Source organism: Myotis nattereri, assembly GCF_964212035.1.
Source record: "Myotis nattereri genome assembly, chromosome: 3".
Taxonomy (NCBI): Eukaryota; Metazoa; Chordata; class Mammalia; order Chiroptera; family Vespertilionidae; genus Myotis; species Myotis nattereri.
The window spans coordinates 140232487-140248486 of NC_138077.1; the positions used below are offsets into that span (position 1 = coordinate 140232487).

General features: G+C 40.3%; 1 protein-coding gene and 1 pseudogene across 4 annotated transcripts in view; one reads left to right on the forward strand and one right to left on the reverse strand.

Annotated features, from left to right (window-relative positions):
* The window catches only part of CDKAL1 (CDKAL1 threonylcarbamoyladenosine tRNA methylthiotransferase), a gene marked incomplete at its 5' end in the record, with an annotated part of 671369 nt that overhangs the window by 85602 nt on the left and 569767 nt on the right, over positions 1-16000 (forward strand). The window lies entirely within an intron of this gene.
* On the reverse strand, positions 399-8363 carry LOC308516911 (small ribosomal subunit protein eS6-like; annotated as a pseudogene). The gene is made up of 2 exons: positions 8331-8363; positions 399-1227 (listed from the first exon to the last, which is right to left on the reverse strand). The product of its transcript is annotated as a small ribosomal subunit protein eS6-like (transcript).

Here is a 16000-nt window from a genome sequence, read left to right on the forward strand (position 1 = left end):
TTTTCCTTCTTCCTGAAGATGCTTCCTGTTATTTTCTAACTCAGAACAGGCCAGGCAGATTATAGGGTGTCCAGGTGCTGCTTCATCCAGTATATACAGTGTGAAAGTGGTGCCGTTGATGTAGTTGGATCCCTACTTCTCTTCCTCCCTCTCTAGAGATTTGATGTCTGTTCTTATTTATTCATTACTTGTACAAGATCTCATTTCTATTTTATTTTATTGATTTTTAGAGAAAGAGGAAGGGAGAGGGATAGAGATATGGAAACTGTGGTGAGAGAGAAACATCATTGAACATCTGCCTCCAGTACTCCCTCCACCGGGGGATCGATCCCACAACCCAGGTGCACGTGCTCTGACCAGGAATTGAAACAGTGACCTCTTCGTTCATGGGTCAGTGTTCAACCACTGAGCCACACCAGTTGGGCATAAGATCTAATTTTTGACTCAGACTTTGAGGTAGAAGCTCCCTGTCTCTTGGCAATCTGTTCCTGGCATTTTTCCTTGGCCTCCTTCATTCTCTGTGCCATAAGTTTAGCACATTCTGTGGCTTCTTCCTTAATCTTCTTAGTACATTCTTTCTTGAGAGCGACATGCTGCCATTTGTGTTGCAGGACACATGGAGTAACAAGATGCTGAATCTTGGATAGTTTGGTCGTGTGTTTCTTATCTTCTTCATTTAGGGGCTTTCTCACAACATATTGGCAGACATCATCTTTAGAGAGACTGAAAAGTTTGTGGATTCTGCTAGCTCTTTGGGGCCCGAGGCAATGAGGCACAGAGGCACAGTAGTATCATGAGACCAGGAATCTCCCCCCGACCCCCCACCCCCGCTTTTTTTTTTTTTTTTTCAATGACCAAGTGGAGAACACTGAGATTGGCACCTGCAATGCAAACCTGAACAGATTTGTGCTTTTTCTCTCCAGTCCTCCTTGGCCTACAACAGGAATACCCTTTACGCAGCATGGGTCAAGACACCTTACTTCATGGGGAAACTTGTTTGTCATTCCCACTACTGATTTAATCCTTCCACATAACCACATAACCCTTCCATTTTAATCCCAGAGCATCAGCAGCAACTTCTGTGGCCAAAGGCTTCTCACAAAGTTTGTGACCATCATCCATTTCAATGAGTTTTTGTAAGCCAGTGGCTGGGAAAGAGATTTCATTCAGGTTCACCCTGAAGCAGCCCACTGCTTCTGAGGCACCAGGAAAAAGAGCCCTACTTCTCTTTATCTTAAATGCTTTCTTAACAACTCATCTTCACACCCACACCCCTGCCCAAGGCCCGAAAACTCATGAAACTGGACTTTGATCTTACATATTAGACGTTAAGTGCTAGATTTAATTTAAAAACACTTCCACAAATAGAATAGTAGGGAAAAATGAGACATAAAAATTTTAGAGGTATTTCAAATTATAGGATTACTTAGCACTAAAATTTTTTACCTAAGCTTGTATATTTAATGCCATATAGTGCTATTCTATATAGTTATGGGAACCAATTTTTTGTTTGCTTAATTGAGTTTATTATATTTATATCAACAATTGGTATTAGAATAGGCTATAGAATAGAAATAGTTTCTTTGTAGAAATGATTTTGTTGAAACAACTCTGTCTCTAATGTTTTTATGCTTTTTGGCATAGATCCAGTGATTATAGTGTATAAAATATTCTCACCTCCTCTGGTCATCTGTTTTCTGAGTAGTAGTAACATGATTTCCCAGAATACTTAGCACACTTAATTCAAAAGGACAATGTTTGTCTTTGCTCTTGTTGCCATATATTAAAGAAAGTTAATTTCTAGGAAATTATTTTATTTCTGTTGGAGTTTTTTGTAAGAGTAAACCATAGAGAGGCTAGTATCTGTTTTTGTGACTGTAATCCATAATAATAAAAGCATAATATGCTAATTAGACTGGACAGCTGAACGACCTTTCGGACAAAGCTGGGGCTGCTGCAAGGGCTGAGCCCCTTGCATGAATTTCATGCATCTGGCTTCTAGTATAGAAATAATTATGTATTTCTAGTCCACTTCAGCAAAATTCTTTTGACTATACTGTAAAACTTTTAAATTATTTACCTGAGTTCTCTTAAATAAGAGAACTCAGGTAAATAATTTAAAAGTTTAAATAAAATAAATAATTTAAATAAAAAGCTGTTAGAGAAATTTTTTAAGGTGAATTAAGCTAAAGTATTCAGCTGGTATGCATCCATTTTACTTGTTCTCCATTGGCTAGTTAAACAAGAGTTCCGGTGGTGTGTACATTAGTCTATATTGTTTCCCACAGTTCTCACCAGGGAAATATGTGAAATTTACTAAATTAATTGAAAAGTTTTAAATGTCCTTGTGACATGACAAATTCCTGAAAATTAGGGTTTTGTAATGAGTCAAGATAATAGGTAGTGTGTAAAAAGTCAATATATAAGGTGCTGTTTAATAAGTATTTAGACATATTTGGCTCAAATGCATTCTGTGTATTTTAACTCTCCTAAACAATTTGTAATATTTAGATCTATTTTCCCTATGGGGTTAGATAGAAGTAAGGCATTTACAATCAGCAAATTGCTTCTGGGTAGAATGTAGCATAAACGGATTTTTCTGTAGTGAAGATTATAAAATATTATAGAAGAATATGTAGACTGTATGTTAAAAAAACTAAGGCAGATTTTATGAAATTGTAATTGGTAGATTCTCCACCCCTTTGACCAGTTTTAGCTTATCAGCCTTCCTGGTTTAGGCCTAAAACAATAGGGCTATCTCCAAGACCTGATTTAACTGTGTTCCCCTTTACCCAGCCATTAAGGTCTGATTTAGGATCTGTGTTGTCTTTGCTTCAGTTTCTTTGGCCCCAGTGGAGCGTGACTACGTAGACTGAGAGTATACTTCTTTTCCTACTTCTTTCATTTTGTAATTATTTAACTTTTTTAATTTGTTAATTTTAGAGACAGAAGGAGAAAGAGGGAGAGAGAGAGAAAGAGGGAGAGAGAGAGAAAGAGGGACAGAGACTTGTTGTTACACTTACTTATGCATTCATTGGTTGCTTCCTGACTGGAGATTGAACCTGCAGCTTTGGTGTATCGGGATGACGCTCTAACCAACTAAGCTACTCAGCTAGGGCTTGTAATTATTTAATTTCTAACTTCACTGTTAATACTTTTTGCCCCTCCTAGATTCAATTATTTTCCCCCCTCCTAGACTCACTGTCATTCAGAAGGCCCCTTCCTTTTTTGTTTTTTTCCCTAATGCGTTATATGCTGAACCTAGGTTCATTGCCTCATAAATGTTGGCCTTAGGAGAGATTATTTTCCATCTGCCTCATTTTGCTAATAAGTTTTCTGCTAGAAAGTAAGCTGGATGGAAGCAGGGGCCTTCACTGAATCTTGATCATTTTCTGTTTTCCCAGCACCTAGGAGAATGCCTAACACGTAGTAGGCACTTAAAACTGCATGTTGAATGAGGGAAAGGAAAAGAGGTCCAGAGAGGCTAAGTGAAATAATATATTGGAATGTATATTATAATATATGCCATCAAATTAATATTTGTTATGAAAGTACACGAAAAGGCTATAGGAAGATCCATTATTTGTTACTACTTTAATGCATTAGTAAATAGTTTTTTTCTTTTTAAGAAATAAGTTTTTAGAGACATTAGAAAGGGGAAGAGAGAGGGAGAGCGATAGAAAAGTCAATGATGGGAGAGAATCATCCATCAGCTGCCTCCTGCATGCCCCCTACTGGGAATCGAGCCTGTAACCCGGGCATGTACCCTGACCTGGAATCGAACTGTGACCTCCTGGTTCATGGGTTAATACTCAACCACTGAGCAACACCAGCTGGGCTAAATCATTATTTTTATTTAAAAAATTATTTTTAGATAACATACCCTGTATTTATTAGGGGTGCTTTTCATTGTATATAACAGTACACCTAATCAGCAGTGGCTTAAACTAATGAGAATTTACTTTTCTTACATACGGAGTTTGAAGGTGGTTATCTGCTTTCTGGATTGGCAGCTCAACAATGTCAGGACTCTTGTTCTGAATTTTCTTGGCCTTTCTTCATGGTTGAAAGAGGGTTGGTCCTGCTCTAAGGCCTCACCTCACCTTTCGCGAGGCTTTACAAGGGAGCATGAATTGACAGCAGCATCTCTCTTTGTTTTACCAGGAAACCAAAAGCCTTCTTGGAAGTGCTGTAGCACAGTAGACTTCCCCTTATTTGTTATGACCCAAACTGTTTCACATGGCCACCTCTAACTGGAAGGAAGGCTGTGAACATGGTACTTAGCTATTTCAGGCTCTGATAGAGATGGGGGAAGGGAAAAGCAGTTTGGAAATAGGTATCAGGTTTGATACCCAACAGTGTCTGCAAAACCTGTGGCTAGCCAGAATCCAGTCTATCCTTCTTCTTCTGGATACATTACAGGTAATATAGTCACCACCTTTCTGAGGGAGATGATACCTGTTCTTATCCATGACTACATCTGCCTCGGAGTCTAGGATGTCTCTTTGGTGTATAGTTTTCTTCATCAGGTCTGTTTGTAGCTTGTTGTCCTCTGGTGATATAAAGCCAAAGGAGGAAACGTGCTCACAGTATACTCAGAAAACAATGGTGGATAAAGGAACAAGTTAACTATAATAAGTCCTCTCACTTAGAAAACGGGAGAATTGGGAAATCAGAATAGTCACTGGTCCACAAATATACCAAACTCTGGAGGAGGTGAATATTGAAGACTTCCTGTTCTGACAGTGGATTAAATTCCTTTGTTTATGTTCCCTAGGAGGATCTCCTTTTGTCATCTTCTTGATACTGTAGCCCAGTCCTGAAATCTGGTAGACTGAATCTTTCCACTTTATTCTTCTTTCAAAATCATTTTGGCTATTGTAGGAACCTTCCCTTTCCATATAAATTTTGGAATAAGTTTGTCTATGTCTACCAAAAACCATGCTGGGATGTTGACAGCAATTGTGTTAAACTTATAGATTAATTTGGGGAGAATTGACATGTTTACCATGTTGATTCTTCCAATCCACGAACATGGTAAGTCTCTCCAATGATTTGATCTTTAATTTCTTTCAACAAAAGTTTGTAATTTTCAGTATACAGATTTGATACATATTTTATTAGCTTTATACCTAAGTATTTAATTTTCTTTGGAACAATTAAAAGTGGTATTGATTTTTATAAAAAAAAATTATTGCCCCAGCCGGTTTGGCTCAGTGGATAGAGTGTCAGCGTGCGGACTGAAGGGTCCCAGGTTCTATCTGGTCAAGGGCATATGCCCTGGTTGCAGTCTCGATCCCTAGTAGTGGGTATGCAGGAGGCAGCTGATTAATGATTCTCTCTCATCATTGATGTTTCTCTCTCTCTCTCCCTCTTCCATCCTCTCTGAGATCAATAAAAAATATCTTAAAAATTATTTAATTAATATTTTATTTAAGTCTTTATTGTTGAAAGTATCACATATATCCCCCTATTTTTCCCCTGTTGACCCCTTCTAGCCTGCCCCTGCCCCTAAAAATTGATTTAAGGAGAGGAATGGAGTGGGCGGGGAGAGAGAGAGAGCGAGAGAGAGCGAGAGCGAGCCAGAGATGGAGACAGATAGCTATGGGAGAAACATCAATTTGGTTGCTCCTGCATGTGCCCCGACTGTGGATTGAACCTGCAACCTTGGTATGTGCCCTGACTGGGAATTGAACCTGCCACCTCTTTGTATACGGGATAACACTCCAACCAACTGAGTTCACTCCGCAGACGCCCTTTGAGCCCCAGCGCCGCCCCAGGTGTGGTTGACTGGGGAGGGACTGTGGAAGGTTGGCTCCAGGGCGTGTCTGGCCCATCTTGCCCAGTCCCACCCCGCCGGCCACCTTCTAATTAATTAACTTTCAGTGTGCATGAATCCGTGCACCATGCCTCTAGTCTGTGAATAAATGCACAGACTTTGTTGTTTGGGGCATCAAGAAAGAACTCATCCCTGTTCATGGTAGTAAGGACAGCCTACATCACAGCACTTAACCTCAAAGGGAAGATGGATAGTGCAGGTTCGAAGTGCCTTCACTCAGCCTGCAGAGCCAAGACCACCCTGGCCCTGCTTCCTGGGGTTCGGTTTATGATGATTCTTTGCTTGTCACAATATGTTTCCTTGTTTCCTCATCCATGAGATGAGGAGTGTAAATACTTACCTCCTGGGGCTCTTAAATGAGAGAATGTATTTGAAAATGCTTTGTAAGTGTAAAATGCTATGCAAATGTTGTTATTTAGTTCTAATCTATTGCATAGTCAAACTGAAATTTATAGGAAATCAATTCCAGCATTTTAATTGTACTTCTGACTTTTAGGCAAATTCCCTCTGATTCATAAGGCAGAGAAGAGGTCAGCGTTGTTTTTACTTTTCCCAACCACTATAAATTAAGTCTATTGTCTGTCACCATTACTCAGTCAGGTCAACACTCCTGTTTGAAGTCCTGCCCACCCATCATAGCTTTGTGACATACTTCCATCTTCTTGATGATTTTTAACCCCGGTACTCAATAGTCCTCCTCACCCCATTGCCTGTTGCCTGTCATCTTTGGTGACATGGGCACCCTTGATCTTCTGTGAGTTCTTTCATGCACTACTTACAGTTGCTTGTGCACAGTTCTGCTTGCATACATCACTGAATAGGTAACTGAAAGCGAACATGTCTAATGCTAAATTTACACTTTTCTCTTTTGACCTGCTTCTCCTTAGTGGTGCTACTCTTTGGATTAGCTTCTAGGTTAGAAACCTTTATTCTTCCTGCTGTCACTTTCCATATGTAGTCAGTTACTAAGTTCTTTTGTTTTTACAAAAACCTCTTTGCCACTTGAGGCTTCGTTTCCTCATAATTAACAGCCTACCTTTGCCCCATGTTAGCTAATCTCTGAACTGTCGAAATAGCCTTCTTCAAGGCCAATGTTAGAACCTTGGACCATGCTTGCCAGGTCCAAGCCTGGGCCTCTGTTGAATAATTGGATGAAGAAGACCCTTGGGGCCTAAGCCAACTCCAAGGAGCCAGCCTGTCCAGATGAGCCAGTCAGATGAGACAGAACATGTCTCTGGAGGCCTGTAAGAACCTCCAGATGGTAGGGATCAGCTTAGGGAAGAAATGCCTTGTCAGGCCCAGACTCATGTCGGGAAGCCTCTGGAAACCAGGAAGACCTGCTCTCTAGAGCATGAGTGCCAGTACCTAAATATAGCTACTGCTAACATTTTGGTGCATTTCCTTCTAACCTATTTTTAATGCATGGGGTTTTTTTTTCTTACTTCTCTATACTAGTAATTATAGCTATATGTATAAATTGCATAATCTCTGTTAGATGGAAAAGACGTTTTCCCAGGATATTTTTGTAAGTACAATCTTTTTATAAGTGCTCAGTGTTCCATAGAATGAAAACTTGCTGCTTTCTTTGTTCTTGTTAGAACAAGAAAATCCTCTGGAAGAAATACCAGCTTCTCCATCAGAGTTTGACCCCAGCTTCTGCTGAAAGCATTTCTCTAGTGTTAACTTTTGATTGCTGACAAGGACTAATCTGTTTGCTTCCTCATTTGGTCTCCATGCTTATTCATTAACATGCCGTTCTGCCACCTTGATATCTGCTTCTTTGTTTATTCATGCTTGCTCTTTGTTTCTTTCTCTTCTCTCCTTCTCTTCTTCTATCCATCAGTCCATGCATCCACCCATTCACCCATCTGCCCTTCCACCTATCTACCCACCCATTGACAGTCATATCCTTTTCTAAGTCCTGAGCTCATCTCTGGGGATTGGAAGACATTGAGGGACTCATTTTAAGGGTGGGACATACTTACGATTCTTTGCCAGGATATGTCACAAGCTCATCTGTAAGCAAGGAGAAGTAGTGCCTTACTCTTTCTGAAGAACTACAGTAGAGAAGGCTTCCTAGAGGGGGTGATATGTAACTGAGCTGAAAATGGGGAGTAGGAGTTTTCTAGGGTGGATGGGTGGAAGAGACATTTAGGCAGAGGGTAAAGAATGAAAACAGTGGTGATGGTGTGGCTCAGCTTGTTTCTTATTGTTGTTTGTTTATTAAACAGATTTTTTGAGATAATCACTCTCATACCATACACTGTTTAAGTGTACAATTCGGTAGCTTTTAGTATATTCACAGAGTTTTGCATCCGTTACTACAGTCAATTTAAACCATTTTCATTACCTCAACTAGAGTCTCTACACCCTTTAACTGGTACCCCTCAGTCTTCCTAGCCTTCCCAGCCCTAGGCAGTCACCAGTCTTTCTGTCTCTTGGACCCCTAATTTAAGTGGAATCATACAACACATGTTACTTTGTGACTGACCTCTTTCACCTTGTTTTCAAGTCCATCAAGCATGTTATCAATATTTCATTTCTTATTATTGCCTAATAATATTCCTTTGTAGGGATATACTACATTTTATTCAATTATGAGATGATGGCCCCCCCCCCCCCCACACACACACACACTTTTTGGCTAAGATATGAAGCTACGAGCATTGATATACAAGTGTTTTGTTTTGTTTTTTAAATATTTTTATTGATTTCAGAGAGGAAGGGAGAGGGAGAGAGATAGAAACATCAGTGATGAGAGAGAATCATCAATTGCCTGCCTCCTTCACGTCCCCCACTGGGGATCGACCCTGCAACCTGGGTATGTGCCCTGACCAGGAATTGAACCATGACCTCCTGGTTCATAGATTGACGCTCAACCACTGAGACACACTGGCTGGGTGATGTATAAATTATTGTGTGAACATACATTTCAGTTTTTTAGGGTGTATACCCAGGAGAGGAATTGCTGGATTATATGTTAACTCATTGTTTCCCAATTAGAGGGATTGCCAGACTCTTCCCAATCAATTATACTATTTTACATTCCCATCAGCAGTGTAATTTATGGATGAATAAAGCAGAGAGGCTAGGGAGGTAAGAGGAAAATAGGAGAGTGATTCTGTTGACACCATAAAGAAAGGAGTGTTTAGCTGTCTATGGCATTTGGGATCGGTTCCCGCAATGAAAGTGTTTTTATGAAAATAGTGAGTGGTTGAAGTGCTGGAAGAGAGAATGGGAGCTGACAGAATATGTATAGATCTGGTACAGGGATAGTTCTTTCAAGATGTTTGACTATGGAAGGAAGTACAGAATTGGGGAGATAGTAGGGAGATTAAGACAAGCTACACTTTTTGCAATTGCTTTTTTACTTTGGAAAGAGGTAATTTTTGAATAGGTTTAACAATAAAATTAGTTGTACAAAGGAAAATCTTCCTCTTACCTTGTCTCCCATCAATTCTGTAGTTATTCCTCTCCCCAGTCCCAGCCATTTTATTTGTTTTTGGTACACACACACAATTTTTTGTAGAAATAGAAGCAAAGGTGAAAATTTATTCTAGTAGCATAGTGTATACGTTTTTTACTGTCTTAATTTTTTTTCTTTCTGAAAAATATGTCTAGAGCTCTTTCTACATTAGGAATTGAGGTTATTCATTCTTATTTTTTTTTTTTGAGCAGCTTTATAGGAGTCTCAAATCTGAATATACTAAAACTAGAGGCCCAGTGCATGGATTCGTGCACATTGAAAGTAAATTAATTGGAAGGTGGCTGGCAGGGCGGGACTGGGAGAGACAGGCCAGACATGCCCTGGAGTCAACCTCTCACAGTCCCTTCCCAGCTGGCTGCACCTGGGGCAGGGCATCTGTGGAGTGAGCAGGTTCCCTCCAGCAGGTGGAGTTCCTCAGCCTGGCCTGTAGGGATCAGGCTGAAACCGGCAGTCTAACATCCCTTGAGGGGTCCCAGAATGTGAGAGGGCACTCTGCAAAGTTTCTGTCGCTCAGCAGCTCCTGCGTCGGAGTGTCTGCCCCCTTGTGGTCAGTGTGTGTCAGTTACCAGTCAGTTGAACTCCCACTTACAGGGACAATTTGCATATTAGCCTTTTATTATATAGGATGCCTTTAACCAGTCACCTTTTATTCTAACAAACAGAGCTACAATGAATTACCTTGCACATGTGTAAGTCCAATATAATAAAAGCCTAATGTGCAAATCAACCGAATGGCAGAACAACTGGTAGTTATGATGCGCACTGACCCCGAGGGGGAAGACGCTCAATGCAGGAGCTGCCTCCAGCCTGTAGGCCTCAGGCCAGCCAAGGCGGGTGCCAGTGGGGGCCCCCTGATCGCCCTGCCGGTTGCCCCGCAGAGGGAGGCGACTGGCAGTGGTGGGGGGCGGGGCTGGTGAGCAGGTGGCTCCAGGCCTGCCAAGGCAGGTGCCAGCGGGGGCCCCCTGATTACCCCACTGGTCATCCCACAGATTGGCCCTGATCGCTGGCCAAGCCTAGGGACCCTACCCATGCATGATTTTTGTGCACCGGGCCTCTAGTATGTTTATAGTAGGCTAAATTCTCAGAACTTCTTGGTCGGAGAATGTGCATTTTCCTTTTTGGTAGGTATTGCTAAATGGCCTTCACAGGTGGTTTTCTAGTTTGCATTCCCACCAGCAATGCAGGAAAGTGCCGCTTCCTCACAGTGACATCAGCACAATGTTTTTAAACTTACGTTTTTTTGACAATATATGAAATGAAAAATTGCACAGTTTTTCTCCCTTAGGGCAGTTTTAATTTTTATTTATTAATAATGGGGTTGAATATCTTTTATGTTCAAGAGCCATGTGTTTCCTTTTTGTGTGCACTCTCAGTTCATATTCTTTACCCACTTTTTTTTTTGGGGGGGGAGGGTTAGATTTTCGTTTTTCTCAATTTTGGAGTTTTATTATGCCTGAGGGCCTGAAGGCTCAGTGTGGCAGGAACATAACAGACAAGATCGGCGTGGTGAGCAGCGGCTTAGTGTAGAGGCTTGGTGACCAGCTCATGAAGTGCCCTATAAGGTCCATTTGGTGTGTATATTAGCTCTTAGTTTATAAACCTATTTATATCATAGAAGTAGATGTCCTATTATGGATTCTTTAGACACAGTAACTTCTGAACTAATTATGTGTCAGGACCAACAGAGCAATTTAATTTGTAAAGAGGACAGGGGAATATTAGCAATGTTCTGTTCTACACAGTAAGTAAAGGTTTGTCTTGCACTCTGATTTAGATTGTTGCCAGGCCTACTTAGCTATGTAATTAATTTTCAGTAGTTGCTGGTAGAGTTCTCCCAGCTTTTATTTATCACTTAAAAGAAAAAATGTTTTTTTCCCTCTGTACAGTGAACAGAGTTCAAGCTGACTCATGGTTTCATTTTATCTTTGCAAAGTGTTCAGCAGGACTACAGGTTTCTCCACTATCCAGAAGCAGAACATTCCTATCAAACTTTTCCTAAGCCGACATGGCAGAAAACGAAGAAGCAGTTACCATTGATTTATATGGAAAAGTTTTTTAGTTTTCCGAGATCCAAAAAGTAACCTACTAATTCGTATCAGTTAACATACAAAGGCTACAATAATACAGCATTTAGGAGAAGCAACAGTGTGCTCTCAATGTTCAGGGTGCACCTGCTCACTGCATCACAAATGCTGCACACTGTTTTCACTTCTTTTGTCAAAGTGAAAATCCTCTTTGAACAGGTTTTAATGTGGGTCTTTCGAAAAAATAAAGTGGTGTAACCAGAACTTTCAACAAGCAGGGGATGCCTGTGTTTTTAAAGAACAAACTCATGTGCGTAATCTCCAAGAGTAAGCGCTTCCCCCTAGGAGCTGCTGTGTTCTCCTTCATTCAGAAGCACACCAGTACTCCCCAGCTTTCAGCAGTGGGGGGTCAGCTCCTGTTCCGAGTATTTCAGACTGGAAACTGCAGATATTCTTTGCCTGTCAGACTCTATTTCTCCTTTCCCTTTCTCTCCTCTCCTTCTCTTTCCTCTGTTTCGGTCCCCTTCTCCTCATCCTCTCAGTCTTCCAACCCTAGCTTACTAAAAGGAGAATGCTTTCTCATGGTTCTTTAATTGTTTTTGTAAAAAGATTTTTTTGACTCTGGTTGGGTAGCTCAGTTGGTTAGAGCATTGTCCTAATATGCCAAGGTTGTGGGTTCAATCTCCAGTCAGGCTACATACAGGGAGCAATCAGTGAATGCATAAGTGGGACAACAAATCGATGTCTCTCTCTCTCTCTCTCTCTCTCTCTCTCTCTCTCTCTCTCTCAAAGTCAATAAAAAAAAAGATTTTGAAAACCTGGTTACTCAATGTTGTGCTTTGCACAGCCCCTATATAGAACAAATGAAAGGTAGACAAAAAAATACATTGACCAGAATTTTTAATTTTAATTTAGCCTTTATTGATTTTAAGAAATTATTTTTGAAGATGCACCTTAAAGGTGCTTTTAAGTACTTCTATTAAAGCTTATTCTAGGGGCAAGTGGAGGGAAAATAGGGGACATCTGTAATACTGTTAACAATAAATAATAAACTTAAAAAAAAGCTTACTCTATTCCCTGAGTTTTTAGTAGGCACTCAGTGATTTGTATTAATATAAATACACACACGGGTATGAATAAGCATAATGGACGTTTGTTCTGTGGTTAAGACCCTCCTTTCCTACCAAATGCTGTCGGGTCCAAACAAACATTTCCCCGTCTTCATTGTGCTCTTAGTGAATTTTTATTTATATTCACATGTTTAACTGCCTTTACCTAAATCTATGGATAGACTCCTCTTACTGTTTTATGCTGTTCCTCGAGTTGACTTCCAAATGGAACACTTGTGTAAGATAAATGTTTTGTTCTGAGTATGTTGCTATGAACCATGCCCATCTCTTCCATAATGCCATGATTATGCAGAAGCCTGCAGGGTGAAGTGGAGATTGGTTGCTGTGAAAGTCAGCTTGTGCTTTGGAGTGAGGATGCTGCATCATTATTAATGCTCCCTTTACTTGCATGTCTCTCACTGATAATAGAAGCCTCTTTAGAAATATCACGAGGCAACCTCAAGGCCACGTGACATTTCTATATTTTGTTTTTAGATATTGTCTGCATTATTTTTGATCAAGAGGCGAAGAGCCACTAATGAGGCATTCTAATTTTTTTAGACTGTCAGTCCCTGGAGTCAGTTTGTCTGGATCTCTAATCCTGGCCACTCCCTCTCTGTCTGTGATTTTAGGCAAGTTACTTTTCCTTTCTAAGCCACAGATTCCCCCCTCTATAAAATTTGAGTAAAAATGAACCCACCACAAATTTGGAGGATTAAATGGAAAAAAAGAAGGATATGATGTGCATGACTCATTGCTGGACACATAATATGTACCCAGTAATGTTAGCTATTATCATTATTGCTAATCAGATTTTTATTACTTTAGGCTTAAAAGTAATTTATTATGTGTATATAAAGAAATAGTTTGAAAAGTGAATGTGATTTGATTAGAACAAATAATAGTTTATTTTTCTATTCCCACACTCAAAGTGGGTGGTGTGCCAATGGCCTTCATTTTCTTGGTCCAGTGAGTACAAAGGCTCTAGCAGTGGGGAGAAAAGTCCCTTAGAAAATGTTTATCAAGTCAGTTTTTATGATGGATCACAACAGGAAAATAGTTTTTGTTCTCACCTCAGTAGTGATGCCAAGCTCTGTGGAAAAGGAAACAGTAAAAAAAAGTAAAAAACTTGATTAGTTTTCTTAAGTGAACAAAATCAATACCTGCTTTTAATAATTAAAACAATACAGATGAATATAAATTAAATAGTGATGTGTTCCTTCTCAGGATTAAATTTTATAAAATTATAAAAAGAAAAGAGAAAGAATGTTAGATGCACACATGAACACTATATTAGAGGACAGCTGAACCTTCATCTTACATCCAAGATGGACACCTCCAGCAATTTCATATGTATATTTTTAGACAGAATTTCCCCTTTTCTCTTTTCCTTTTTAAACACAAGTGAAATACAAGACCTACTCTTTTGCACCTTGTTTTGTTTTATCTGATGTTGTATCAAAAATTATTATAAATTAGCACTTACAGATTTATCTTGCCTTTTTTAAAACAACTAAATGGTATTTTAGCTGCAGTCTCATAATTTATTTAGTCAATCTCCTATAATCAACTTATAGGCTTTCTAGGTCTTTTGCTTTATCAGTAATCTTCAGTGAGAATTTAATAATTTATGTGTATAATTATATATTTTTTTATATATCTATATATGTGTGCATATATGTGTGTATGCATATAAATATGCATGTGTGTGGTGCAAATATGCTACAAATGTGTAGGAGAAATTCTGATGCACGTTTACATTTTTAAAAATTGATTTTAGAGAGAGGGAGGGGAGCAGAGAGAAAGAGAGAGAAAGAGAGAGGGAGAGGGAGAGAGAGAGAAAGAGACAGAAAGAAACATCAATGTGAGAAAAACATTGATTGGTTGCCTCCTGCACGTGCTCCAACCTCGACCTGGGATGGAACCATAGCCTGGGTATATGCTCTGATTGGGAATCGAACCTGCCACCTTTTGATGCATGAGACAATACTTCAAACAACTGAGCCACCTGGCCAGGGCAGCATCTGAATTTTTGATAGCTATCCCTACATTGCATTTCAAAGAGTTTCCTATGTCGCCTGCCATCAGCAGAGGAAGAGGTTGCCAGTTCCCCATTCCTTTGCTAGCATTAGGTAGTATCATATTTTTTGTTATTTTCCAATTTGATATGAGAATGTAGTATCTTATTTCATCTTCTGCTTTAAAAATTCAGTAAGATTGATGTATCAGGATAAATTCCTAATAGATCAAAGATCTAAATGTTAATCCGTATGTTTATTAGGAGAAAATATGGGTAAATTCCTTGGTAACTTGGGAGTACAGAAAACTTTCTAATTATGACTCAAAATCCAGAAGCAATAAGAGGAGAAGTAGATAAGTTTGATATCCTAGAATAAGAAAGTATGAAGAAACTATAAAAAAGTAAAGTGACAAACTGGGGAAAAATATTATAACTAATATAGACAAGAAATATTTTCTCACATATAGTACTAGAGGCCCAGTGCATGAAATTCGTGCATGGGGGGGGGTTTCCCTAAGCCCGGCCTGCACCCTCTCCAATCTGGGACCCTTTGGGGGACATCCCTGTCACAATCCAGGACTGCTGGCTCCTAACCGCTCGCCTGCCTGCCTGTCTGATGGCCCCCTAGCCACTCCCCTGTTGGCCTGATTGATGCCTAACTGCTCCCCTGTCGGCCTAATTGCCCCCAACTGCCCTCCCCTGCTGGCCCGATCGCCCCCAACTGCCCTCCCCTGCAGGCCTGGTTGTCTCTAACTGCCCTCTCCTGCTGACCTGTTCTCCCCCAACTGTCCTCCCCTGCAGGCCCGATCGCCCCCAACTGCCCTCCCCTGCCACCTGATTGCTTCCAACTGCCCTCCCCTGCAGGCCTGATTGCCCCCAACTGCCCTCCCCTGCTGGCCCGATCTCCCACAATTGCCCTCCCCTGCTGGCCATCTTATGGTGACCATCTTGTGGCAGCCATCTTGTGGTAGCTGTCTTGTGACAACCATCTTGTGGTGACGTGGGGTGGCCATCTTGTGATGACATCATGGTGGCCATCTTGTGATGGCGTCACGCAACACCACCTAGGCTTTTATTATATAGGATGTTTATGTGTGTAACTAAATTAAAAATTGAAATGAAGATGACTATCTGATAGAAAAGTTAGCAAAAGATACGAACAGACTGAAAACTGGAGAAAAACAAACCCGAACCTTGCAAATGGTTCGTAAACATATGAGAAGCTACTCAACTTATTCATAATAAGAGAAATGCACGTTAAACCTCAGTTGGCTTTCTGTTTCTCTCCTGATTGGCAAAGGTTCACAGGTTTGATAGCACACTCTGTGGGTGATGCTATGGATAACAGGCAGTGTCTTGCGTTGCTCATGGAAGTGGAAAGTGAGACATGCCTTAGGGAGGAGAATGTGACAGTATATAATGCAGTTACCTATGAATTTAGGTAACGCGTCAATCCTGCTTTTTTGAATTTGGTCCAAAGATAACCTGGGAAGAATATAGAATAATATATGCACAGTGATT